General features: G+C 46.6%; 1 long non-coding RNA gene across 1 annotated transcript in view; it reads right to left on the bottom strand.

The window, feature by feature from the left end:
• Positions 1-1,237: 1,237 nt before the first annotated feature.
• The window catches only part of LOC147660908 (uncharacterized), a gene marked incomplete at its 3' end in the record, with an annotated part of 87,332 nt that continues 61,323 nt past the window's right edge, over positions 1,238-27,246 (bottom strand). The window contains exons 2-3 of the long non-coding RNA XR_015306116.1: positions 13,045-13,125; positions 1,238-1,321 (exon numbers count right to left, since the gene is read on the bottom strand). This is a non-coding gene — a long non-coding RNA (uncharacterized LOC147660908). The remainder of the gene's footprint in view (positions 1,322-13,044; positions 13,126-27,246) is intronic.

The following is a 27,246-nucleotide window of genomic DNA, read 5'->3' on the forward strand; positions in this document are numbered from 1 at the left end:
AGGCTTACCAATCCTACTTCAAACAGCGCAATCATAGGGAATGTATTAGATTTCAGAGGAGTAGAATTTGCTATTCCAACACCAGTATGTGTAGCCGTGGGATTTGAATGGGATAGGCTTACTATTTCCGCTCTAAAAAGCGCAACAGTAGAGGAAGTGTTGTACTTCGAACAGATAACATTTACTATTCCCACTCCAGTCTGTGCTACACCAGGGAAAGCATTGCATATCGGAGGGGTGAAATATACTAGTCAAACTTCAAATGGTTCAAAAGTAGGGAAAGTGTTGAATCTTGGAGGCGTAAAATACTATTCGCCACTCAAGTCTGTTCAACAGTAGGGACTGTGTTGGACTTTGTGTGGGCTGATTTTCTAGACTTCGACTCCAAACAGTGCAACAGTAAGGACAGTCTTGGACTTAGAAAGGGAAAATTCACATGTCCCACTCCAGTCTGTGGTAGGGAAAGCATAGACTTTGGAGTGGTTACATTTATTATTTCCACTCCAACCAACACAACAGTAGGGAAAGTGTTGGCCTTTGGAGACATGTACTATTCTCACTGAAACAGGACTACAGTAGGCAAATGTGTTGGATTGCAGAGTGGGAAAATGTAAATTAATCCCCTCAAAAGTCCAACACGTCCCTTACTGTTGCACTGTTTCGAGTGGGAATAATATGTTTAACCTATTCAAAGTCCAACTCTTTCCCTACTGTTACACAGACTGGAATGAGAGAAGTACATTTTGCCCCTCCAGTCTGTGTAACAGTGGGGAAAGGGCTGCACTCCACCATCTTTTTGTGTTTGCTATTTGAACTTAACTGCTCAATATTATTGTCCTCAATTTTTTTGTTTTGACACAATATTCTGCCCACACGATATTTGTGTTTTCCATATTCTATTACTAATCCCATGGTGAATTTGGGGTAGAAGATGGAATAGTAATACGTCAATGAGTAGTCACTTAGACAGAATCTGTAGGAGAGATGTGTCTAATGCTAAGATGGGAATGCAATGTATGGGCTGGGTGGGAAAGTAAAAATAGGGCAAGTTAAAAGTTATAGGCAAGTTGGGACTGGGTAACACACCTTTTCTTTTCACAATTGAAAGAGAGGGATGATGAGACCAAAATATAGGAGGCTGAATAATGTATGAAAGTATTACTAGCTGGGTGTGAAAGAAAACGAACAATACCATAATGAATGCAGTATTTGCTATTGAGAAATGAAAGTCGCTTACCGCTTGTGCCAGCACCCGCCCCTTCTCTATCCATTAGATAGTGGTCTCTGACCTCTTTCACAGGAGTCTGGCATACTTCCAGGCCTAGACAAAAACAAAAAACACATATTAGATACCTGCTGCAAGTAACCACCATATTATTTTGCAATAGGTATAAACTCAATGTAATAACCATTTTGGCCTATAAATTCTTATCTTCTATAAAACCTATCACTGTAAAAGTGAAAGACTGAATGGATGAAAGGGAATAGAAAGGATGGATGGTGGCATCCTTTCATGCTACTTTGTCATGACATCATGGGACCTTTATATGACATGAAGTCCTGTTGGAGTCCATAGCCATGTCTATACCTGAACTATGGATGGTTTCCTCTAAAAAATGTTTTCTGTCAACCTACATGGTGTGGATACTTAGGCCTGGGTTCCTCTATACATTGCCAACAATCTCCTGTTAACACAGGACGTGTAAAAGAGGGGCAAGAGAATGGTTACTAAAATGGCTGGGGACGAAAGCTGTAGACAGTAGGAAGTCAGCATCAGAAAATGGGGGAATATAAAAAAACACTAGAAGGTAGGTTTGCATTGCTAATGTAGAATGTAGACACTAACCTAAAATAGAGAGGGGACATTGGAGAAAATACTAAAAACTCGAATGCATACTGTTGGACTTGGCCCTTTTTACAGGGTCATACCTGAACTTTTAGCCTCCCTCCTATATTTTTTTCTGACCTGTTGTTGGCTATTTTTTTACTCTGGGCACTTTACTACTGCTGATCAATGCTAAAGTGCATTTTCTCCCTACGGTAAATTGATGTACTGATTAGTGGTTCCCTGATTGGATGTTTGGTTTACTGTCAGACCCTAGTACAGTGCACTGAGTGTGCCCAGGGCATGTGATCCAAATTCTGCTAGTGGCCTGCTGGATTTGCTAGACTGTTATTTTCAACGACGCTGTAGCCCGTCCGGGTTACTGACTCGCATAGAATCTTGATTTAAGCCTTTTTAACCTGAACTCTTGAAATTTAATAGTACTGTGGATTCTTTTTGTCGTTTATTGGTCTTGTGATAACTCTATATAAAGTATACCTTATTTTTTATATAAAACCTTGTGTGGTGTCCATTTGTAGTGTTGTCACTGGGTTACTGTATGTGGTCACAAATGCTTAACTTACATCGCCTCTGAAATAAGCCTTGACTGCTCGCGCCACGCCACCTAGAGGGTGAGCAGGGGTTATTTTAAGAGGGCAATTCCCTTGCCCTGACAAGAGGAGAGGGTCCCTGCTTGTCACAAGTACCTACCTGTGCCAACCAGAGACCCCAATTCTAACATTGGAAGTCAAGCGGAAAGGATTCCAAATTTGCATTTGTGACTCATGTACAGTGATTGGTGAGCACTACATAGTGAGTGCATACTCTAACGCAGCCACGTACTTCTGACACTTGTTTTTGCCAGAAATCTCCATTTTAAAAAAAAAACATTTTTATTATTTTCAGCGTAACAAACATACACATTGACAATCATTATAACAATAGTTCTATGAAGATTTGGATTTACAGTTTAGCAATAGCAGATTTTACAAGTACAGTATCACGTGAGGTAGCCCCTTATATCTTCTACTGTGTCTGGCAGCTTAGTTGTCACAATCCCATTCCCCTCCCTCGTCTTCATCTGAGCTATCATCATCATCTTCCGGCAATGGGTCACAAATTTCCCCCTTATATACATTCCAACTAGTCCAAACCTTGTTCTGCTTACAAGGGCACGCCCTATTGACATACACCGCCCTTTCAGTAACCATTAATAAGTCCATGTTCCTGCTCCATTGCGCCAGTGTTGGTAAGTCTGCAGCGCCCAATTTTTGTGCAATGTCTCGCTTTGCCACCATGAGTGCCAGCGTGCCCCAAATTAGACCATATCTAGACAAATCATTTGGGTCCAAAACATTCAAAAGACATTTACGCGGCTCTGGCGTCAATGATACCTTTAGTGTTTGTGAAATAGTGCGCATTACTTGTCGCCAGTAAGTCGCAATGAATGGACAATCCCTTAGGGTATGGAACAGGGTACCTTCATTGCCACAGCCCCGAAGACAATAGGGATGCGAAGCTCGCTGGAATTTGTGTAGTGTGGTTCTAGTGTACTATATGCGATGCAGGATTTTAAATTGTACCAGCCGAAACTTAGCTGAAATGCCCACCTCTCTCGGGGACGCCAGCGCTTCGTTCCATTCCGTATCATCCATTTCGCCTACCTCCCCCACCCATCTCTCATGCAGTTTCAATGTTGGGTCCAATAGGTTATGTAGTAGATTTTTGTAGGTAAGGAAGTGGCACCCTGTTGCATAAAGTCAGTGAGCAGTCTATCCTTCAGTGGAGAGGATTCCGGGATCTCAGTGTCCGCTGGTATCGCTTGTAATAGTGCGTGTCTGATCTGCACATATCTATAGGTTTCGGTCTGGCTCAGATCATAATGTTGCTGAAGCTGGGCGAATGGGATTACAGTGCCCTTGTCCCATAAGTCTCCCACCGTGGATATCTCCATGTTGTCCCATTGTGTAAACCCCTTGCTCTTTCTCAAGTATTCCAGCGCTTTGGTATCCCAGAGCCGGGTAAGCTTGGTAATTGTTCCCTTCCAGCCCAACTCTGCCTGTGCTGCGTGCCAGATCGCGGTTGTTTGTTTCGTGAGTCCTATCAACTTCGCTACCTGACTTTTGTTATAGAGTACTGAAAGCATACCCTCTGTACCCAGTTGGACCCAATCAGCTCTGTAGGCTGGGTCGTCTCGGGCGCATGAATCTATTGGTTGATGATTTTGAGTTGGGCTAGTCCAATAGTACAATTGCAAGTTTGGCAGTGCAATTCCCCCCTCGTGCCAACTCCTGTTTAGTTTGGCATGGGCTATACACGCAGGTTTATTACTCCATAGCAGGTTGGACACCAGTGCTGCCACCAGGCAAAAATACCGCGGTGCGACTGGATATGGTGAGTTTTCTAGGGCATAGAGAAACCTTGGGAGGGCCATCATTTTGTAGAGTGCTGCTTTACCGAGGAGTGTAAGCGGTAACGATGCCCAGTGTTTCTCATCATTCCTCAGTCGGTCTAGTGGCGGTTTTAGTTTTTTTTCAAAGAATTCCATTTGATTGTCAGTAATATATATACCAGGATATTTAAAGGAGGCCGTGGCTCGTATAAGCAGGCAGTCTCTGTCCAACATGGGCGCCGGTCCCCTCAGTACAAATAAGACTGATTTTGACCAATTTAGCGTGTACCCCGACGTTGTCCCGTAGGCGTTGCATATCGCCAGGAGCGCCGGTATAGTCCTTTCTGGATCCGTCAGGTACACCAACATATCGTCGGCGTATAGTGACACACGATCCTCCCATCCCTCTGTCCAGCAAATGCCTTTCAACAAAGTTGTGCTTCTAATCAGTGCCGCCAGTGGTTCTAACACCAGGGCGAACAGTAGTGGCGAGAGGGGAATCCCTGTCTGGTCCCCCGTGCCAGTTGGATTTACGTGAGATGTGACAGTTGGCCACAACATGGGCAACTGGATTGGCATACAGAAGGTGTATCCAAGATATAAACTTAGGGCCGAAGCCCATGTGAGCCAGCACCGCAAATAAATGTCCCCATTCCTCCCTGTCGAATGCCATTCTCGCATCCAAGGACAGGATTACGGCTTGTTCTAACAACAACCGGGCTCTTGCTAAGACCCCATGTATCTGTCTTAGATTGAGAGCGGTACTCCTGTGTGGCATGAAACCCGATTGATCAGGGTGAATCAATAGCGGGAGATGTGCCATCAATCTAGTGGCCAACAGCTTCGTGAGAATCTTTGCTTCTGCATTAAGAAGTGAGATAGGGCGGTATGACGCGCAGTCTGTTGGAGGCTTACCAGGTTTTGGTATCGCCACTATCGCAGCTGTCTGTTGATCCCGCGGGAGCTCTGCCTTTGAGAGACTCTCCGTGTACATAGCCAACAATGGTGGGCTGAGTGTATCTGACATGAGTTTAAACCACTCTATGGGGATCCCGCTGGGGCCAAGGGCCTTCCCGGATTGTATGGCTTGTATTGCTAGTCTTATTTCCTCAACAGAGAGGTCTGAAATCTCAGTTTTTTTAAAATCATGCCTGATTCACCCAAAATGAAAAAGGCAGCATCCATGGCATCTTTTGACTGTGATTGGGAGGAAGAGAAACTAAAAAACTACACCAACAAACAGCTGAGGAGCTTCTGCAAAAGTTTTAAAATTTCCTTGACCGGACTCTCTAGAAGGGAGCAGTTCCAAAAGGTGCTGATGCCCCTGGAAATGAGATTGAATTTGAGGATGCAGAACAGCAGCTGGAGGGACCACTGGGTCCAGCAGGGAGGGGTGCAACCTCCCCATTGGGTAGCAGTGTTTCTGCCCGAGGCCTGTCCCCAGAATAGTTGGCAGACAGGGGAGAAAACAGGATGCACAAGATGGAGATGGCCAAGCTCAAATTGAATGGGCAACTGGAGCTAGAGAGCAAGAAAATAGCTCTAGAATTGGAGCTAGAGAGCAATAAATTGGCTCTGGAAGAAAAGAGAATGCAAATGGAGCATGAGTTGATAATGAGGAAGCTTTATTTAGATCTCGAGGGGCTTGAGGCCATGAGTGTCTCAGCCCAGCAACAAGAAATGTGTGTAGCTCAGAGATTGAACTTTGCTGAGTTGGAGGTGGAGTCCAGCTCAGATGGAAGCAGCCACATTGAGTTTTCTAGTGCTGAGGGAGTAGTACACACACCCAAAGATGAGGCACCTGACTTAGAGGGGGTTAACATACACCAGGAGGTACAAGGACCTGAGGTAGCTCCAGTAGTGTGCAGTGTCCCTGAAGGGAATAGGGTAACTGGCGTAGGGGTTCATGGTCCTGTTAGTGGGAGGGACACTCTACTGACTCTAGATGAGAGGTGCAGGGAGAGGGGTTCCCCCAAAGTTGAAGTCCTGGTATGTGAGTGTCGGGAACCCCAAGAAGAGTGTGGTTTGTGTGACAGCGACAGTCAGATACTGTCTTGCCAATCTCAGGAGAATGATGTGGAGTACGTGTATGAGGCACTGGATGATGAGGTGAAGGATAGTTTGGTCAACCCTTGTAGGGGGCTGTGTGATCCAAATGTAGGAGAGCATATCGTAAGTCCCTGTTATCCAGAGCTATGCCAACACCTGTTGGAGAGTGAGTCCTCTGACCCCAGGGAACTCATGTTGGAGGTAGACATTTTGGTGGATTCCAGAGGGTCTGAAGAAGCATTGAGGAGTGAGTCCAACAAGAGTGGCTCAGGTATCTTCCAGTCCTGTGTGATGGACAAGATTCAGTGTAGCCCAGTTAGGTCCCAGTGTAGTGGGAGGGGTGTTACGTCCTGTCTCAGAGGAGGAAGAGTGAGTGTGGATTCTGTCCCAAGGTACCTGAAACCCAGTCTCAGGGCCTGGATGGTTTCTTAAGGGAACATCAGGTCGGGAGCCTAGGCTGTACTTGTAGGCAATTGAGAAGGATCTCCCAGTGTCTAGAGAACATGGAGCCTCTGTAAGCAGAGCTACAGTAGTTCTGGTGTCTGGCAGTGCCACTCCAGTTGGGAGGGTGCAGAAGTCCAGATGAAGGGGTGAGAGGGGAAAAGAGTCCCCAGTGGAAGAACCAGTGGGTCAGGGGCCAGCCAGAAGGGCTGCGACCCCAGTGAGTGACCATGGTGACACCACTTCTGTCCTGGTGGATCTTCGCGCACTGTCAGATGGACAGGGGATGGGAGATCTGCACCAGGCAGACTATCACACAACACAGGAGTTATGTGTTACCCTCAGGGGGAGCATGTGCGCTCCCAAGGAAGTCCTGGTGCACCAGGCCAGTGTTCAACTGCAGTGTTTGGTCCCTGAGTTGGGAAGCCAGATACAGGGGTTACCTGACCTGGAGGGAGGGACATCTGTAATCAGTGTCCCTACCAGTCTGTCTTTTTGGTGTACCACTCCAGGTGGGAGGGTTCAGCCATCTGGAAGGAGTACAGAGGGAGCAAGTCCTTGCCTCTGACCCCGGTTCAACTAGAGGGTTTAGACCCTGGGTTGGAAAGCCAGGTTCAGGTGTTGTCTGGCCTGGAGGAAGGGGCAACTGTAATCAGTATCCTGACCAAGGTAGCTTCTAGGGGTACCACTCCAGTTGGGAGGGTGCTGTGCTCTGGAAGGGGGTGCAGAGGGAGAGAGTCTCCAACTCTGACCCTGTGCAGCCCGATGGTCTAGAAGGCAATGTTCAGGGTGTCCCCCCATACCTGGTAGCCCAGTTGCAGGATAGAACCCCTGAACTGGTGGGCGAATTGTGCAGGACACCTGCCACAGGTACCCTGACAATTCTAGAAGGGGGTACCGCTCCAGGTGGGAGGGTACAAAGCCCCAAGGAAGAGGACTGGGCCTGGGAGAGTCTCTGTTCCAGCCACCAGGTATAGACCTGGGGCTGGTGGGTCAGTGCCAGGGTGTCATACCTGAACTGACAGGAGGCAGAGTGGACAAAGGGTGCCAAGCACCTGGGGCTACTGCCCCCTGCTCTCAAATGCCACAGAGGGTTTAGAGCCCTGAGAGGCATAAGGCCTGGATCTCATTCCTGACTACTGTCAGTGGCCACTGTGACTTGTTGTCTATCTGTTGGGACATACCTGTGAGCAAGTTAAGGTTAGATGCTGCACTGGTGTTGTCCACAGGTGAGAAAAAGGGTTCCCCATGGATTAGCTTGGTGGACCCTGAGAGTATGGCCAGAGGAATTGAAATGGGTTCAGATTGGCGTGGAACTGGAATGTGTCCCTGCTGTTGCGGGCCAGGTCTATGTTCTACTGCCCAAAGCAGGGAAGTTCATCAAGGTAGGGATTGGTCTACCCTGAGTTTTGGCTGGAAGGGGGTTGTGTTGGACTTGGCCCTTTTTGCAGGGTCATACCTGAACATTTTGCCTCCCTCCTATATTTTTTCAGACCTGTTGGTGGCTATTTTATGACTCTGGGCACTTTGCCACTGCTGACAGTGCTAAAGTGCATATGCTCCCTACTGTAAATTGATGTGTTGATTAGTGGTTCCCTGGTTGGATGTTTGGTTTACTGTCAGACCCTAGTACAGTGCATTGAGTGTGCCCAGGGCGTGTGATCCAAATGCTGCTAGTGGGCTTGCAGCACTGGTTGTGCCACCCACAGAAGCAGCCTTGTAAAATGTGTCTAAGGTCTGCCATTGCAGAACCTGCGTGCAGTCTGGTACTGTCATTCTGACAGGGCAAGTGCACCCACTTACCAGTCCCTAAACCTTCCCTTGTCTTCATATTAGTCACCCCTATGGTAGGCCCAAGGGTAGGTTGCATTGTAAGTATAAGGTAGAACAAACCCTGGTGTGTGTGGCATGTCCTAATAGTGAATTACGGCCATTTTCGTTTTTCACTATTGCAAGGCTACCTATTCTCCCTAGGCCAGAATGGGCTGTTAGAATTGTTACATTCTATAATCCTAACAGACTCAGAGATCATAGTAAAAATTCAAGTTTAGTATGCCTGGACTCAGAATAATAAAATACATCTTTTAGTAAAGTTTATTTTAATATTCTGTGTTTGCAAATACCGCTTTTAGAAAGTAGGTATTTGCTTGCCTAACCATTTGAACCCGCCTCTGCTAGGTTGTGTATTCCTTGTCTGGGTTTGTGTGTGACATGACTGGGGAATTCCAAGAGACAGGCTGGGGCAGCCCGGTGGTGAATAGGGAGATCTGCATCCAGATGGGAGGGAGGAGTTGCACCTGGGACCTGAATAGGGCTGTGCCCGCCACCCACAGTGCTGGCTCCACCCCATGTGGTGCGTCTGATGTCTCTGCCCTGCACACTGAAAGAAGAGAAGGAAGACTGTCAACAAAGTGCTCAAAGACTGTACTTGCCTTCCACAATGCTGGCTCCACCTCTTGGGGGCGTCTGATGTGTATGCCCTACGCTGTGAAAGGAAAGGAGAAGTCTGGTAAATAGAGTGATTCAGTACTGGTTTGGACTGGGCTCAGGCCCCTCTCCCTTCAGAGAACAATGGATTTTGGGGTATAAATATTGGGACCCTGATCCCAAGAAATTAGATTACTCCTGAAACTGACAAGACAAAACCTCTGCTGAGGAGATGGAACCTGAAGAAACTGAGGAGAGACTATTCCCACCTGAAGTGCTGCTTGGGGATTGGCCTACAGTGGTTGCCTTGCTGCCAAAGGGAGGAGAAAGGACTTTGTGGACTTTACCTTTGTTTTCAACTTGTGCAAAGATCTCCAAGGGCTTGGAAGAGAGCTTGCCCCCTTACCGAAGTCCCAGGACCAGTGGACTTCATTAGCCTTTGTGAATTGCTGCTGGAAACAAGTGGCTACAGAGGCAGGGAGCTGTGACCGACTCTCGCGACCGGCCCGGTGTCCAGTAGGCACCGCACCAAGCAACGTCCGCCTCGAACAACGCAAGATCTGCGCTCACCAGAACAACAATGACGCCAGCTCCTCCGCCCTGATCGCCAAACTCTCCAACCTCCAGCTCAAACAGCTCGTGACAACACCCACCCATGCCGCCGGACACACACTGGACCCCATCTTCTCTGCAAGACCCCATGTCTCCTTTGACCACACCACCGAATCCCAATGAGATGCGTCCACTTCACATTCAGGAAACCCACCACACACCACCGCACCCAACAGATGCTACGCCGCCGCTGGGGCAAGGTCACCGAGGACCAACTGACCACCACCCTCGCCCTGGGACCACCTGCCGAACCCACTGACCCCGACACCACCAACATCAACCTCAAACAGTGGATCAACGACTGCGCCGACGCCCTCGCCCCACTGAAGACCTCCACCACCAACCGCACCAACAAGAAAGTCGCATGGTACACCGAAGACCTCCGGACCTCCAAGCGTATCTGCTGGAAGCTGGAGAAGAGCTGGCTCCGTGACCGAACACCAGACAGCGACACAGCCCACAAGAACGCCACCCGCAGACACCACCAACTCATCAGGACCGCCAAGAGGACCACCTTCAAGGACCGCCTATTCAGCAACGCACACAACAGCAAAGAACTCTTGAACATCGTGAAAGAACTCTCCAGCCCCAGCTCCAACACCAAAAACATACCACCATCACAAGACCTGTGCGACTCACTGGCCATCTTCTTTCACCGTAAGATCACCGACATTCACAACAGCTTCAACACCGCCCCCGCATCCACCACCGAGACCACCACCGCTGCGACCGCCACCCGCACCAGTTGACTGACCACCTGGTCCAATGTCAGCGACGAAGACACCATCAAGACCATGAACTCCATCCACTCCGGATCCCCATCTGACCCATGCCCTCACCACGTCTTCAACAAAGCCTGCACAGCCATCGCACCCCACCTCGGGAAAACAATCAAGATCTCCTTCAAGACAGCAACCTTCCCGGAAAGCTGGAAGCACGCATAGATCAACGCCCTACTGAAGACACCCAAGGCGGACCCCAAGGACCTCAAGAGCTTCCGGTTTCCCTTCCCGGCGAAGGTTACTGAGAAGATCGTCCACAGACAGCTGACTCGCTACCTCGAAGACAACGACATCCTGGACAATTCCCAGTCAGGCTTCCGCAGCAACAACAGCACCGAGACTGCCCTCATTGCTGCCACAGATGACATCAGGATCCTTATGGACAAAGGAGAAACAGCCGCCCTCATCCTCCTGGACCTATCAGCAACCTTCGACACGGTCTGCTACCGCACCCTAACAGCACGCCTCCATGACGCCAGAATTCAAGAGAAAGCCTGGCCTGGACCACATCCTTCCTCTCCGGCAGAACCTAGAGCGTCCGCCTCCCACCCTTCCGCTCCAAGACCACCGAGATCATCTGCGGCGTTCCACAGGGATCACCCCTCAGCCCAACACTGTTCAATATCTACATGGCACAACTAGCCCACGTCACACGACAACACAGCCTCAACATCATCTCCTATGCTGACGACACCCAGCCGATCATATCCCTCACCGAAGACCTCCACTCCGCCAAAACCAACCTCCATAGAGGAATGAAGGCCGTGACCGAATGGATGAAGAACATCAGGCTGAATCTGAATTCCGACAAAACGGAGGTCCTCATCCTCGGCCGCACCCCCTCAGCCTGGGACGACGCCTGGTGGCCTACATCGCTAGGAACAGCCCCAGAACCCAGCGACCACGCACGTAACCTGGGGGTCACCCTCGACTCCACCCTCTCCATGACCGAACAGGTCAATGCTGTCTCCGCCTCCTGCTTCAACACCCTCCGAATGCTCCGCAGAATCTTCAAATGGATCCCCTCCAATACAAGAAAAACCGTCACCCAGGCCCTCGTCACCAGCAGACTAGACTACGGGAATGCCCTCTACACAGGAACAACAACCAAGCTCCTTAGACAGCTGCAACGCATCCAGAACGCCTCAGCATGACTGATCCTCGACGTCCCCCGACGCAGCCACATCACACCCCATCTGAGAGGCCTGCACTGTCTCCCCGTCAACAAGAGGATCACCTTCAAACTCCTCATCCACGCACACAAAGCCCTACACAGCACCGGACCAACATACCTCAACGACCGTCTCAGCTTCTACACCCCCTCCCGCAGCCTCTGCTCCGCCAACCTCGCCCTCGCCACAGTTCCACGCATCCGGAAAACCACCGCCAGTGGCAGATCCTTCTCCTACCTCGCCGCCAAGACCTGGAACACTCTCCCCACCAACCTATGACAGTCTCAGGACCTGCTGGCCTTCAGAAGACTCCTCGAAACCTGGCTCTTCGAGCAGTAGCAGCCCCCCCGTGCCTTGAGACCCTCACAGGTGTGTAGCGTGCTTTACAAATGCTATGATTGATTGATTGATTCACTGACTCCGTCCCGACGCCGCCAACAAGCCGTAGCCTGCACCACGGATGGAAGGACACCGCGACGTGCAACGCCTCGCTACACCAATTCAAACTGGTCTGACCGACGCGGTCACTGCTGCTCACTTCAAGTCCTGTGACCGCACCAGAGTTGGGCACTGCCTCGCATGCTTTGCGACGCAACGCCCGACTCACACCTCTGTCCGGACTGATCGACGCCAGCTCCTGAACTCCGGCTCGTTGCTGCACCGCAAGCTGCAAGCACCGCATCGAAGTACCGTCTCGCCCTGCAACGCAAGCCTTGGATCCACTGACTCTGTCAACGGGCCGCTGCCTGCACCACATTGAGGGACAAAGCGACCTGCAACGCTTCCTTTCTGCACCAGAACTGACTCACACATCCGTGACAGCCGCCCCAAGGAAAAGGTACTGTGTTTGTGTCTGTCGACATTTGAGTGGGCCCGTACCGACGAGGTCTGCTGGATTTGCTAGACTCTGTTATTTTCAATGACGCTGTAGCCCATCCGGGTTACTGACATGCACAGAATCTTGATTTAAGCCTTTTTAACCTGACCTCTTCAAATTTAATAGTACTGTGGATTCTTTTTGTCGTTTATTGGTCTTGTGATATCTCTATATAAAGTATACCTTATTTTTTATATAAAACCTTGTGTGGTGTCCATCTGTAGTGTTGTCACTGGGTTACTGTATGCGGTCACAAATGCTTAACTTACATCTTCTCTGAAATAAGCCTTGACTGCTTGCGCCACGCCGCCTAGAGGGTGAGAAGTGGTTATTTTAAGAGAGTAATTCCCTTGCCCTGACAAGAGTAGAGCATCCCTTCTTGTCACAAGTACCTACCTGTGCCAACCAGAGACCCCCAATTGTAACACATACTAGTTTAAAGGCAGAAAATATTCAACAAAACTTACCAGCAGCACCAGCAGAAATTGAACAGATGGAGGCTCCTCCAGTCCTACATTGCAAGATGGGGTCAGTGGTGGTGGACTGTCCTGAAAGGAGGAAAATTTAAGAGAAGACAGACGAGTACTTATTAGTTGGTACGATTTTAAAAAAAAGAAAATACGTTTTTTTAAAAATTAGAGACAAACACATCTAACACCTGACTATGCAATCATTTTCTTCCCTTCAGTTAGACCCTACATGTTACATGATTATCAGTAAATTGCTCTTCTCCCATGTTTCATACAGTTTAAAAAAAAATTGACACTGAAATATAGGGTAAAGCCATTCTCCCTTTACATATTGCACCAGACAGAGATGGTGCACACATATGTGGTGTGAGGAAAAACAGTGTTAATATGGTACCAGCATGCACAAAAATGAATGTCAATTTTGCATCTAAGGGCACGTCTGTCCACATTCTTTGCCTTAAACTGAAAAGGAGTGGTCAAATACATTGCTATTAATATTACGTTTGAGAAATGTTCATGAAATTTTCAAAACTAGTTTGATGCTCACTTTATCTGCTATCTTGCAAATTTTGCGGTGAACTGTCAAGCGGGGGACGAGAAAAAGGGGGGCCCAAAACGCTTTTCCCCATGTTAATTCCCATGGAAACCTTTAGACATGGCAACAGCCTGAACTTCAGTTCATTTCAGTTCAGTGGTTGCCAGACAATATTCGCTCTTTGCTAAGGGCAGTGGGCTTATAGTGGCACTGCGAGCTAGCAGGTCTATAGTCCACCGTATCCTACAGGGGTGTCCGGAATTAGTCTAGACACCAATCCCTTAGTTTATGTTGTCCAAACAATGTGCAGATCCTGCAGATTTGTCGGAGCTACATGACAAGGTGGAGATTGCAATGCAGCAAGCAAGAGAGGAAACTGTGAATTTTGAACATTTAGTAGAACTTCTAAAGTATGAAAATAGAAATTTGTAACACACTTAAAGATAAAATACAGCATGGACTAGCCACTATTACTATACATTAGTGTTCAAGCAGGCACTGGTAAAAGCTTCCTAATTAAGTTGCTCACTTATCTACAGCACCAACATTATTACCTGCACAAAACATTAAAGATATTACTTTACGTAGTGTACTAATGCTACCTGTTGAAAACAACAATAAACTGTAATACCAGAAACTATCTGGTGAAGCGTATCATGAGGTATTAATAGTATGAAGAAATATGACCCACCCAAACTGCGGAGCTGATATTTTCTCTAAGTTAATCCTAGCAAGAACTGGACAATACGCTATAGTACTGCAATAACTATGCAGAGCAGATGCTTCCAAATTGCAAACTAAAATTATAAACTTCAAAGCTATACAAATATCAGTTTTGGGAAGAGCTTTTACTACTTCAGCTGTCATCTTTCACTAAAGGATTAATACATCCTCTGGACATCACACTCTCTATTTAAAGAGGAGCCTGATTGATGGAATGTTAAGACAGCCATCTAAGATTCAAACCAAGACTTCCTTCCAAATTCGCAAATTACATTTTTTCTTTGTTCGATCAAAGTTCAAAGGAGGAATTGTGGATAAAAAAGTGGTGTACTGTGTTTTGTCTATGTGGTTCATCAGTTTTTTTAGATATGTTTCGACCAGGCCTTTTTTTACATAGTCATTACTAGTCTTTTCACCTTTCTCCTCCTATTGTTCCGACCCTCTTTTGTTGTGCAGTTTCTATGAATCTATATAGGATCTGGGCATTTAGACGACATAACCTGTGGGATTGGTGTCCAGACTGATTTCACCCCCGCCGGATATGTTTGTCTGTATACTGTAGTGTACTTCCTATAGTACCCTTCATAAAGGACCTGCGCTGTGTTTGTATAACATATACTGTGGGTCTGGCGACAGACTGACTCTGTGCACCCCCGCCGAGTATGTTAGCCTATTTTTGCATTAGCTAGCTCACAGTGCCACTAGAATCTCCTGATATCAGAGAGATTCATTTTTGGCAACCTCCGAAAACAACAAAACCCTGATTTCTCAGACTCGTGGAAACAATATACTACTTTTCACCCAGTCACTCGTGCTTGCTTGTTTTCTCTCAGAGAGATACACAGAAGAAACAGTCGGGCGTGTTTACAATAAGAATTAATTTTACCGTTGTTCTTCTCATGTAACATAAATGTGCTGCTACAACTGTTACACAGTAGCAGAGATATAAAATCAGCAGTACAGTGAATAAAAAAGAATAGTACAGTTTTACTATTTTGCAATAGTCATGAATATATACATAAATATAAAATGCATTTATAAAATAAAGTGTGTAATACTAAGATGGCTGTCTAGATGTACCAAAGTGTACCTAGAATGTGAGTAGGTGCGAAAGAGCCTAAGTCTAAGAGCCTAGGAATCTAAGAGGCAAGAATCCCGCTAGGATTTAATCGAAACCCATTACCTGAATAGTGAGAACGTGGGATTTTGTCCTGGACTAGAGTTGGACACCCCGCAAGGGATAGTCAGACCACTGTCAGCTGGAGCGATTGCTTGTCGGAGACGCAGCGTCTCTGGTCAGTGTGTCAGCCTTGAAGTTTTGTTCCCTCCTTCCTACTGATAGCAAAAGGTGCTGTATTTATACAGTCCATGTGCGTGTGTTAGCTATTGTTCAGTATGAGGATGACTTTGGGGATTAAACCTTGTGCGTAGATAGGAGAGGTGAAGTATACCTCCTGAAGAGTGTTCTCATAAATTATTCATATGTGCTAAGGATGACGTTGATTGGGAAAAACCCACCCTCTGTATAGAACTAGATGAAAGGTTTAGTCCATAAAAGGAGGCAGTCCTTATAAGACATTATGTCCCATTAAGGCATTCTGTTCTTATTTGGAGTTATGTCCTTATAAGGCTCATTTATATGAAATGAAAGGGAGATGATGTTGGGAAAGTCTACGATGTTCCCTGGAACTATATCAGGGTACCTATATGAAATGTAAAACTCACTCAATCTAATACTTACCAATAATAATACACAATTTAGATGCACATTTATAAGGTGGCAGTGCATACAATTATTAAAAAGTCATTTAAAATGTTTCTAAAAACATTAAAAAATCATTTTAAAACATTTTAGCAAATGAGGAAAAAAATCTTCTTTGTTAAAGATTGACTTTTGTTGTAAAGTTCCGCCAATCACAGTTGTAAATGAGTTTGATCACACAAGTAGAACTACTGCAAGCGTACGTAGAAGGCCATGCTTTGTTATAGAAAGTGTCAATTTAAAAAGTTTTTTGAGAGAAAGGGGAAAGAAAAGCTGCATTGGTTCCCAGCACATGGTGAGCCTGATTTAGAGTAAATGTCCTTGCAGGGAGACATTACATTATCGCTGCCTGCTGCCATAGGGAACAAACATTGTAGTACCTTGCATAGCACGGCATGAGTGCATAGATGGAATTCAGTACTACCAACAGCTGTTGGAGAGATAGCCGGTGCTGTATTTGATACCTCAGTGCCAATAGTAGAGCTGAAGTCCAACTCAGTTAAGGGCACCTGCGGATCCTAGAGGAATGCATGTGTCAAGATGAGAATACGCTGAGGACTGAGTCGAGCATGGGACCACAGTGGTTCCAGCCTGGAGTCTAAGTCTGCTGGCATCCCTGTTAGAGGTGTTAGACAGATGTTCAACTCACTTGCTCATCTGCAAAACAGGCATCGCAAAACAGGTGCGATGCAGTCTTCGAAGACTGGTCTGAATGACAGGATCCAAAAAGCACTTAGTTCTTGAAGGCGAGGTGCACCCAGATGTTGTACCATGCGCTCACAGTAATATCTCTCCAGGAGAGCTTTTGCAATCTTGCTGGCGGATGGTCCGCCCATTGCGTAGCAGGTAAATGAAATTCAGGGTTCCAGCTATTGCAAGCAGTATCAGAGGTAGAACCCCGAAAATGCTCCCAAATACAGAGTGTATAGAGTTAGGAATAACTCTGAGGATTGTCTGGAATACTGACCCAATGGTCTTAAATGGTTGTACAATGCTGCTTGTATCTGACATAGTAACGGTACGACCCATCATTTCTACAAAAGGTTGGGGGCAGTTTCTACGTACTAGCGCCTGTATCTCTGTCAAGGTCTTTGCAACTTGAAGTTCAAAGGTTTCTCGAGCGGAAGTCAACGGCACGGTCTGCTGCAAAGGCATGGCTTTCATACTGCTCAAAGCATCAAACTGTATGAAAGAAACATTCGGTGAAGGTCATAGCAGCGCCTCCCTGACTGTATTCATCAGAGGAAACAATACTTGTATACAGCAAGTAACCCTGATGTACACAGTGACCAGATAGGCAATGCCCGGGAGCATCCCACAACAACCTTGATCGCTCAGCATCAAGTAACTCCTTATTCAAAAGTAACTTAAAGGCTGGCGTGAGAACAGCAGTTAGAGTTCCTTACATGTGGCAAGACAGATTCGCAATTGAACCATTAAAGGCTCTGTGCAAAACGATATCTTGGCACAAGAGAGAACTGTTTAAAGCATTCTTGCAGTTAGTACCACTAAGAAACACTTCTCCATCCCCAATCCGGCATTGAAATCTACATGGTAAATCCTAGGATTTTTTAATGTATTCTTTAGACAATTTTTCATATCTGCCTGCCTGCCTTTGCTCAAGGCAATAGTGAAACAGAAAGGTTGTGACCGGGAAATAGGGATGTATGTTATTACAATGCATGCGTTTACAACACATGCCACTACGACGCAACTTTTACAACGCAAGTCGTTACCACGAATTGCGTTGGGGGGCGCTGGATAGTGAATAGTTTAATTTACTATTCCAACTCCAGTCCTTGTGGATAGTAGGGAAGGTGTTGGATAGTAATTAAACTATTCCCTATCCTAGAGCACCCTCCAGCGCAATTCGTTGAAATGACTTGCATTGTAAAAGTTGCGTCGTAATGGTAGTGCGTTGTAAAAGTTGCGTTGTAAGGATGTTTCCCGTGAAATAGCCATTCTGTTGATGGTAATTCCGCCACAGTGAATGGTAGCCTATCCTGTTTTTCAACTTGCAGCATTGTATATTTACCTCCACTTTGTGCCATTTCTATCTGTGTAACAGTTAGATTGTATTCTGAAAACAGAGACGTACTGTTTATAAAACCCCAAGGCACAAAGTGTGCACACAAAGATTGGAGCGTCCAGCTCAATAACATATTAGAACATAACTGTTATTGGCCGTGTTGTAATATGGATAAATCCTGTTCCAGTATGTCAATAGCAGAAGATACAATGTTGCCCGATGAATATATTCTGAAGGTCAAAGTTGTTAACCCATTATCCACCACAGCTAAAGCTTTTTCTAAGTTTATACAGTCTATTTCCAGTATTCTCTCTGCGGATTCTTGTTGGGAAATCTTCCAGGTTTCTTTAGAGGCAGCATAAATGCCAGTATATATGAAACGTTTTGGACGTTGTTTCCTAGGTCCTAGTAAAAAGTCCATAAGATCCATGCCTTGTGAGAGTAAAGATAAGTGTTGTTTCACATCTGCAATTGTTGAGTTTCTAGCCACTCTAGGCACAACTTCCCAACACTATAGGATGTCACTACCCCTGGATGTTCTCTCTGTACATAATGTGGGTCTGGCTTATGTGTACTGAGCTCCTTGGTGATGTGCAGGAACCATTTATGACATGTGTTTGTGTCTAAGGACCAAACCAACCACTCCTCCCAGTTTTGGTCTGATGTTTTGTACTTTAGTATGTAATCAACTATTGCCCCTTCCTTTGAAGAAGAATTCTGCAACCCCTGTGATGGTGTAGGAAACTTTAGAGTGTTCAGGTCCTTTATCTGGCTATTTCAGGACAGGATGTCTGTTGCACAGTATCTTTTAAACAGATAATCTGTTGTGGAATGAGGCGTGCTCTAAATAGCACCTCTGTACCCTGGACTTGCCAATCCCTTGAACCCCAAATTGATTTCGAGTCAATTACGTCTTTCCATGGGTTGAAACCCTGTTCAGACAATTGGGCCTAAAAGGAAGCAGACTACATCTGTTTAGTGTTTGCCAACATAATTTTCAGCACTGATGTTGGTACAACCTTACAGTAAAATGATGCTTGATCTGTGGTGTTAAACCCCGAAAAGTATGGAGAACTACTTTTTGGTGGTGTTGGGCAATGTTTGCACTGATGGTACTTAAAAACATTCCTAGGTGAAATGGATTTGTGCAAGAAATGATGACCATGCCGGAGGTAAGATGGCGACGGACTGACATCTTCGTGGAGATGCTCTGCTGAGTCTCCCTTAATGAGACGGCTCTGGACACCTTTGGTCACTTTCTGGTAGCGGAAATATGAGGAAACGCCAAAACCAGTAATAACCCCCATTTCAGTTAAAAAGAATGCGGCAGAAAAACGACATCGACATAGAGTTCTGGCAAGAATTTCTTTCGCAGATTATACTCGCGCTTTTCCCCTGCTGCGAGGACGTCGAGGCAGCTCGGGCTTCATGGATGCAACATGGTCTACGTGAGTACTTGCCGGCTCGGCAGTTCAGCGGAAGAGCAATCAGGAGACAGCACGCGTATCGCTCCGATCTGAGAAGCTTCCAGCTGAAGCAGCGCTGCAATCACTATGGTCGGTGCGTGGAGGGGGATAACTGCAGGGATACTTTATATCACAAAGCGCATCTGCATTCACATCACCCAAGTAAGGATGACCAGCAAAGGGGCGAGGACAGGCAAGCGAAAGTCTGCACTAACATCTTCGCAGCCAAGCACAGCACTTGCAGTTACTCGCCAAAAAAAGTGGAGACTCTAAGTGCCAAAAGCAGAGGTGGTGGAGAAAAAGGGGACTGTTTGAATAAATGCTCATAAAAAAAGACACTGTAGTCACGGCCACGGTTAAAAAAGCATCTCTCGAATACTTAAGGAAACCGATGTCTTGCAGCCCTTAATTACCAGTAGTTTCACTGCAACAAGCGGGGTGGAAGACAATGTGCCTGCAAGCGGGTCGGCTACTCAGAGCATAATAGGTTTGACAGGAAAGATATCAGATACTCCTTCTCCTGGTGGTATAGACAACGCCCTCGCACCTATAATTTTGGCAGAAGAAGGCAGCCCAGAGGGCATTGTGTCCAGCATTTATAATAACACCAGCACTTTGGGTAGCAACATGACTTATGTTACTGACATTGCAGGCACTGCTAGCCCCTTACTGCCATCTCAACAGGATAACAGTGTGCTGTTAGACTGTATACCAAAAAGGCCAGACAACCAGGACAAGTTTTACTCTCTGACAGAGGAATCAGAAATGTCAGATATAAGTATCTCGTTGTCGATTGGGGAGGAGCGCAATAAGTGGTATAGCAGTCCTAACACTGATCTCAGAGAAATAAACCAGTCACTAAAAAATTAGTCAAAAAAAAGAATAGAGATTGACTGCAAAGAAATTGCGACACGTCTGATAAAGAGGGTGCAAGAGATCTGAAATGGGACTACAACTACACCCCTCTCACGCTATTCTCAAGCTCCACCACAGCTTCTGGACTCAAACAAACAAACACTGGCAGCGGTAAAGGGGGAGTGCACAGAGACTCATGAAACGAACCTGCCCTGACACATATTTCACAATCCATCAAAAGTTTCCAGGAGAAAGTCAAGGCAGACAGCTGCCGATCCCGTCTGGCTGCCAGTAAACTGAAAGGGGCAGTCAGAAAGGTTGGCAAAACCTGTGCAGATATGGTAGATCGAATGGCCGTGGTGGAGGAAAAGGTGGAACAACTAGAAAAAGATGTTGCCACACTGCAAACACAGCATGAGGGGGTGGTGAAAGATTTGATGTGGAAGATGGAGGAGCAGGAAAACTGGCAGATATGCAACAACCTCCGCTTCCTAGGGATTCCGGAAGGGGCAGAGAAAGATGACCCAGGACAGTTATGACAACTTTGCTCAGAGGGGCTTTTCCAGAGCTGCAATCATAGGATTTACAGGGAAATACAACGAGCTCACAGATTTACTCTGTTTCCTGATAAACGTGCCATGTCATCACAGCACCCACGCGCCATGCATTACATTTTTGGTAATTTCTTACTTCGCTAAACTCTTTTTGCCTTGGCCAGACCCACAAATAAATAAACATTTGACGAGATATCCTTCTTCAGCAGACCTGATTTTGCACATGCCACAGTAGAGTGCAGGTGGAGGCTCCGGCAGCTTTTTGAGACATTTCAGAAACAAGGGGCCAAGGTGTACTTACAAAATCAAGCCAGGCTGAACATTGTATACAAATGAGCCATACGCAGTTTTGTCTCAGAAATTCAAGCACAAAAGTTGCTAGATGAACTTTCTGGTCATAAATAATGTAGACAATAAGCACAAACATGCATATTGAGGCTAGCCCTGTGCTAATGTGCTAATCATGCTTAGGTAATACTTAAGTAATATGTGGAGAATGTAGGTTTGCAATAGTGCTTAGGAGCTCTTTTCATCTGCTAGAATTGTTCTGTTTTTTGTTGTTTTTGATTTATTTTTTCCTATTGCTCACTAGGGAACTTTTTGTCTTTAGTTGTAATTGCTGCCAGAGGTTATGTTTTTTTTTCTTTTTGGTGTTTTCCCTTTAGGGGGAGGCTCAGGGGGCTCGCGGGGCTCTGTGCCGTTGTATGTCAAATCCCTGGCTCGGCCAGGTAATCTCCAAAGGTGGTGGAGGGAGGGGGGGGGAGGGGAGTGTGGGAGGTACAGGTCAGACAGGTTGCCCTAAATTGTAAAAAACAATAGAGACAAATCAGGTATGATGGTAATACCTGGATTCAATATCTGAAAGGTTCTGGATTTACATATGGTGCACCCAATGTAATACGATTGGTTTGTTAAGAGTATTATCAATGAATATATGTGGCTTAAAATATATAAAAAAGGCAATTTGTTGCAGTAGGACTACAGGCCTGTGGCACAAATATTGTTTGTTTACAAGAAACGTACATCAAGGGCTCACAAACACACATTTTAAAAACCTTAGGGTATAGGTTGATTTGTGCCACAAGAAAATGAGCTAGGGTGTGTGGGGTTGCTATTTTAGCCAGGGGAAGCAGGTTTGTTTTTAGTCACTCTAAAGTAGACAAATTTGGTTGCTGGGCAATTACAGAATGCCAGTATGGGAGTGAGCAAAAGATAACACGCTGTGCCATTTATGGTAGTACCAGCGATGATCCATCGGTTTTTGATGAGATATCAAACAAACTTACGCATTGGCCATTACCTTTAATGATTAGCGGGGATCTCAACATCAACCTTCCAAATGATTGGTCCATAAAAGATGGCTGGCATTATGTTGGCAGTAAACCCAAAGTATTTAAAGAACTGAGACAAATATGTTGTATGCATGGACTAGTGGATGGTTGGCAGACCTTAAAGCCTGACGATCCAGGGTACACATTTTTTTCTAGTCCACATCTTACCCACGTAAGATTGGTTTATATATTGATGTCTAACTCAATTAAAACTAAGTGCCAAAGGAAGAAACTACCCCGAATCCTATTGGATCATAATCCACTAATCTACTCTGTGGAAATAAATAATGGAAAAGGCACACCCAGCTTGTGGACCTTTGAGAAATCCCTGCTTTCAGATGATAATTACTGCAGCTATATGAGATTCAATTCAATTCAATTCAAATGATTTATATAGCGCGCTACATACCCAGAGGTTCTCAAGGCGCTTGGAGAGGGGTGGGGGATTATAGGTCGAACATCCATGTTTTAAGTTGCTTTCTGAATGCTAGGTGGTTTTGAGTGAGGCGAAGGTGAATGGGAAGTGAGTTCCAGGTTTTAGCCGCCAGGTAGGAGAAGGATCTTCCTCCCATGGTAGTTTTGTTGATGCGAGGTACAGCAGCAAGGGCTTGGTTGGAAGAGTGAAGCTGGCGGGTGGGGGGGTGTAGAAGGAAAGTTGTGTGTTGAGGCAATCTGGACCAAGTTCATAAAGTGCTTTGTGTGCGTGGGTTAGGAGGCTAAATGTTATCCTCTTATTGACGGGGAGCCAGTGGAGGTCTTTCAGGTGACCAGAAATGTGGTCTTTACGCGGGATGTCTAGTATGAGTCTGGCTGATGCGTTCTGGATGCGTTGGAGTTTTTTCTGAAGTTTTGCGGCGGGTACCGGCGTATAGGGTGTTTCCGTAGTCCAGTCGGCTTGTAACCAGTGCGTGGGTGACTGTTTTCCTAGTTTTGGTGGGGATCCAGCGGAATGTTTTTTTGGGCATGCGAAGAATGTTGAAGCAAGATGATGAAACGGCGTTGACTTGTCTGGTCATTGAAAGTGAGGAGTCCAGGATGACGCCCAGGTTCCGTGCGTGGTCCGTCGGGATGGGTGCTTTTCCAAGGGCCTCTGGCCACCAAGAGTCGTCCCAGGCGGATGGGGAGGTACCCAAGATCAGGACTTCTGTTTTGTCTGAATTCAGTTTCAAACGGCTGTGCTTCATCCACTTGGCTACTTCTTTCATCCCTTCATGTAGGTTGGTTTTGGCGGTGTTAGGGTCTTTGGTGAGTGAGAGAGTCATCCGCGTAGGAGATAATGTTGAGGTTGTGTTGGCGTGCGATGGCCGCGAGGGGGCTCATGTATACGTTGAAGAGGGTGGGGCTGAGAGATGATCCTTGTGGTACTCCGCAGATGACTTCGGTGGCCTCTGACTTGACTGGTGGGAGGCGGACTCTCTGAGTCCTACCGGCAAGGAACAAGGTAATCCATTCCAGTGCTTTTCCTTGGATTCCAATGTTTCTGAGGCGTTGTATGAGGGTGCTATGGCAGACTGTGTCGAAGGCTGCAGAGAGGTCGAGGAGGATGAGGGCGACTGTGTCTCCATTGTCCAGTAAGGTTCGAATGTCGTCTGCTGCTGCGATGAGTGCGGTCTCAGTGCTGTGTTTGGCTCGGAACGCAGACTGTGAGGAGTCGAGGGATTTGTTGGTTTCGAGGAAAGCGGCGAGCTGGTTGTTGACAGCTTTCTCGATGACTTTGGCCGGGAATGGAAGGAGCGAGATGGGACAGTAGTTTTTGAGTTCGGTGGGGTCAGCTGTGGGTTTTTTTAGAAGAGCGCTGAGTTCGGCGTGTTTCCAGCTTTCCGGTAAGGTGGCGGAGCTGAGGGAGCAGTTGATGACGTCTCGAAGGTGTGGTGCTATGATGGAGTCTGCTTTGTTGAAGATGTGGTGAGGGCATGGGTCTGTTGGGGATCCTGAGTGGATGGAGTTCATCAGGCGGATGGTGTCCTCAGTGGAGATTGGGTTCCAGTCATTAAGGTTGTTCAGGGGGGGGTGAGGGTGCAACAGCAGGTTGGGTGGGTTGGTCTTTGGGTTGGTTGTCGAAGCTGTTGTGGATGTCTGCGATTTTGTCGTGGAAGAAGGAGGCTAGGGAGTCGCAAAGGGTTTGCGAGGGAGTGATGTCGTTGGAGTTGGCGGTAGGGTTGGTAAACTCTTTGACGATGTTGAATAGTTCCTTGCTGTTGTGGGCGTTGTTGTCTAGTCGATCTTTGAATGCGGCTTTCTTGGCAGTTCGGATCAGTTGGTGGTGTATGCGGGTGGCGTTTTTGAAGGCGTCCTTGGTGCTGGTGTTTGGGTCTTTTTTCCAGGCCTTCTCAAGGGAGTGACAGAGTTTCTTGGATTTCTTGAGATCATCGTTGAACCAGGGGGCCTTTTTGTTACCTAGTTTGTTTTGACTTTTTTTCAGAGGTGCTAGGTGATCGGCGCTGTTGGTTAGCCATTGAGTGAGGTTAATGGCTGCTTGGTTGGCGTTCGATGAGAGAGTGAATCCCCAATTTTTTAACAGACAATTTGGGGAGCACTTCAATTGAAGTAGTGTGGGATGCTCTAAAAGCCGGGATCCGAGGGAAGACCTTGCAATACTCCTTAAAAGCTAATAAACAAGCTAGGGAAGTTATACAGGGGCTGAAAGAACATTTGAGGATGGCCAAGGAAGGTTTAATAAGCGTGACAACTGGAAATACTCCGGGCGGGAAGGAAGAATTAGCAAAAATACAGAGCCAAGTGGCAATTGCAAAGGCTCTAATCACAAATATTTTCACAGATAAAGCAATTAAAAAAGAACTCTCTCATAAGCAAATGTTTTATGACGTAAATGAGCAAATCAGACACCAGCTAGCCGTCCGCATGAGGGAGCAGGCCTTTTCAAATTTGATTCGTGAAATTCATGATTCTCAGGGAGACCAAGTATCTGACCCAGAACTCATAAGAGAAGCTTTCTGGCAGTTTTATCCGGATTTATACACAGAGACAGGGGGAGGTGATCAGGCAAGTATTGAGGGAAACCTAGATAAGTCTGGCAGTGAGAAGTTTGAGGACGAAATTGTTAGCATAGTCAAAGATCTGCCAAAAGGGAAAGGAAAAGGGTTGGATTGCATCCCTTCGGAGTTCTATGCTTCCTTTCTAGATCAGATCAAAAGTATCTTGATAGACCTTATCATACATATCTTTAAAGGTCGCCATCCCTCAAAATCTTGGTCCCGGGCAAAAAGTCATTTTTCCCAAAAAGAACAAGCCTCCAGAGCAGTTAGGCTCATATCGTCCCCTTACTCTCATTAAAGCGGATTCCAAAATAAACTAAAAAATCCTGGCCAATAGAATTACTCCCATTATTCACAATGTGATTGCGCAAAGTCAACATTGCTTAATTCCGGGTGGATCCACTATTAACCACATCCAGCGAGTGATCACATTATTTGATTACAGGAGACCCTTTGGCACTGGTTCTGCTTGATGCAGAGAAACATTTCAATAGGGTCTGCTGGCAATTCCTTTGGGCTTCAATGTCTAGAATGGGCATAAAGGAAGGCTATATACAGGCAGTCCAAAAACTGTATGTGAATCCCAGGGCTGTAGTTATGGTAAATGGTAGCTTAACAAAAGAACTGACAATATCGCGTGGAACACAGCAGGGCTGCCCGTGCTCGTCGTTGCTCTCTATAGAGACCCTTTTTTTTGCAGATTCGAAGGGGATAGAGAAATTAAGCCCATATGGTCACAGGATTATGCATCTAAATTGTTGGCCTATGTGGATGATATCGACCATTTGTGACATCCAATCCGAACACGGCCATGACTGCTATTGAAAGCGAGGCAAACCAATTTGGTTCAGTGTCCAGTTACACACTGTGAGGAAGACCCTGCACTTACCCGGAACATGCAGGGGCGACCATGGTGTCAGTTAAGCTCCAGAATACTACAGCGCCCATAAACCTCTCACGTATTTTCACAGGAACATTCTGATCACTCGCGTGACCCGGAACTCCAACCCCCATACCCCGGAAGGGAGAGACGCGAGCCAATAAACAGCACGCAGGGACAGGTCATAGAGAGGAGAGCAGACCCGGAAGTGGCGAGGAAGAGTGAAGATGCGGGACTCGGTGGAGAAGACGCGGGACCCGGTAGAGAAGACGAGGGACCCGGTGGAGAAGACGCGGGACCCGGTAGAGAAGACGCGGGACCCAGTGGAGAAGATGCGGGACCAGAAGACGCGGGACCCGGGAGAGAAGACGCGGGACCCGGTGGCGAAGACGTTGGACCCGACGATCCAGAAGAGGAAAGCTGGTCGGAGGGCTGGTGGTGTCCAGAGGAGGCTGGGAGGCGGCCGTAACTCGGAGGAGAGTTACGGCGGGGCCGGTGAGTGAAACTGGCTCGGGGACACAGAGGGAGAGGGCGGGAACGGACATAGTGGGAGGGTAGAGCACAACGGGGCATTAGGTGAAGCTTTACAAGCACTACGTGTACTAAACTGTTTTGAGAAGTATATTAGTGACGGTACACGAATCATCCCTACCCTAGGCACTTAAGTTCGTTACCCCAATTGCTTGAGACTGTACACGACTCTCCTTACCCTAGGCACTCAAGTTCACTACCCCACGTCCTTAGTTTTCTAAATAAGACAATACAGTACCCTCTCCATCTTGAATATCCTTGATAAATCACACTGGTGTGGTGAAGGAAAATCAATCTCATTATAAAGAACGCCATTCTGACGGTTCCCCTTGTTTGTTTCTATCCTTCTATGAGCCGCCGGAGAAACCAACCCGGTCCAGAAGACCTAGAGGGCAAGGAAACAACTTTGCAGACCTCCGGTTCCTCCGGCTCATCCCAGGAAACGTCGGAAGAAGAAGAAACTTTAACTTCTCAACCCTTTTCACTTCCCCCTACTATCAATAAATCTATTTCCAAACCTATATTGCAGCCTACACG

This window comes from Lissotriton vulgaris, unplaced genomic scaffold (assembly GCF_964263255.1).
Source record: "Lissotriton vulgaris unplaced genomic scaffold, aLisVul1.2 SCAFFOLD_4666, whole genome shotgun sequence".
Taxonomy (NCBI): Eukaryota; Metazoa; Chordata; class Amphibia; order Caudata; family Salamandridae; genus Lissotriton; species Lissotriton vulgaris.